Consider the following 2,100-nt stretch of genomic DNA (forward strand, 5'->3'; position numbering starts at 1 on the left):
AGATTGAGCGACGAGAGATGTCATCACTCGAGATGAAGAGATGGGTTTAAGGTTCTGATGGAATATAATATTGGGAGATTTAAGTTTAAATACAATGGAGATCTGAAAAGATAACCAGGGACCCTTGAGAAAAGCGGCGCAATAGTCGAGATAGAGTTTTTCGAAAAAAATTTAGAGCAGTTGGTAGAGAATGGGTCTCATAACCTGTTGCGATGGACTAGAGCACACGAGTGAAATGCGGAAAGGGTAATAGCCTTAGTATTTCATGAGACAACACAAACATAAGAAAAAGACAAAAGAAAACAAAGATAGACCTACCTAGAGCACACGAGTGAAATGCGGAAAGGGTGAGGAGAAAAGCCCTTTCCTGGTGTGGCTCTAGGAAGTCTATATACAAAGTTTGATACGTAAGCTTTATGTAATAGCTTAGTAGAAAGAGAACACAAGTAGATTGATCCGATGAGAAATAGCGATCACTGATCATTGATCAGAGGATCAGATGAGAAACACTAGATGGTCTACAAATGATGAGATGTGAAGGAAGATGGTAAGCACATCAATCGTGAGAAAGATAATGGAATACAGCGATGTTCAGGTAATGACGTCGTGACTATTCCAACAAGCTGGAGGCGGAGCTATCGGGGAGAGAGACCGAGATCTTATACTCCACAGCAAGGATGGGTCTTGGGAACGTATTTCCGAGCGGCATACCGGCTATCTACCTCTGCGGTATCCGATTCTATTTCCGTGGGGTCAAGCCGGCTACGATGAATTTTATAGGGTGCCAACGCCAGATAGTAAGTTGCTCTGATAAGTTGGTGACAGACAATAAGTTAACACAAAGACTTCACAGATGACGGTCCAACAGTTAGCTCGCTACAGTGGTTTGCTTATTTGCTGTTCCAGCGCAAAGACGAATTCTCCGCAATTCTATCATCAAAAATGTTACTCCAAGAGTTTTCAATCGACCTTTATGCATGCGTTGAAAATCAAAGGTTAACATGGTTTCGGCTTAATCAAGATGTTCTTTATGCAGAACTTTACTCTGGGGCAAAAGAATCGCTTGGTCGAAACGATTTCAAAATTGGCCGGCGTGTCATCCTACCGGCGGGCCATATTGGTGGAGCAAGGCATATGACGCAGCTTTACCATGACGCAATGGCCCTGGTGCGTCATTTCGGACAACCGTCGTATTTTATTACGATGACAGCCAACAATAATTGGCCCGAAATACAATCTGCATTGCTGCCCGGTCAAATAGCCATGGATCGGCCAGATATAATGGTGAGGGTGTTCCAAATGAAAATGAAGGCATTGATGAAAGACGTCAACAAGCATGGTCGATTGGGCAAGTGCCTTTCACATGTACGAACCATCGAGTTCCAAAACCGTGGGCGACCTCACCTCCACTTCATCCCCATCATGGAGGCGGTGTCGTGTCCTAGAACACCCGACGCTGTTGATTTAGTTGTCCGCGCCGAGATACCGGATCGCGAAGAAGAGCCTGACCTTTGGGAAATTGTAACAAAATCGATGCTTCATGGACCTTGCGGCGAAGGCAGTAGTTGTTGGAGAAAGAATCAATGCCGGTTTAATTTTCCGAAAGACTATGCGGAGGAGACAACTATGACCGACGATTCCTATCCGAACTATCGACGTCGAAATGATGGCAAAAATTTTAAAAAGGGTGGCTACACTTATACCAACAGAGATGTTGTGCCGTACAATCCGTACTTATTACTGAAGTTCAATTGTCACATAAATGTGGAAGTCGCCTCAAGCATGCAAGCGCTGAAGTATCTGTACAAATACATTACTAAAGGGCATGATCGGGCCGCACTTTCAATCACAGCAGAAAACGAGATAGATACTTATGTTGATGGTCGGACATTGACAGGCACCAAAGGTGAGTAAAGCAGTTGATGAATATTTGAACGCAGCTAACGCCGTCTTACCGGGCAGCCTGTTGGAGGTTGTTTGAATTTTGGATGGCATCACGCTTCCCGGCCGTGCAGAAATTATCGGTTCATATGCCGCGAGAAAACACGGTTTACTTCAAGAAACAATGGTCTCTCAAGAATCAAACACTACACCAATGTC

The sequence above is a fragment of the Melampsora larici-populina genome (genome assembly GCF_000204055.1).
Source record: "Melampsora larici-populina 98AG31 unplaced genomic scaffold MELLAscaffold_22, whole genome shotgun sequence".
Taxonomy (NCBI): domain Eukaryota; kingdom Fungi; phylum Basidiomycota; class Pucciniomycetes; order Pucciniales; family Melampsoraceae; genus Melampsora; species Melampsora laricis-populina.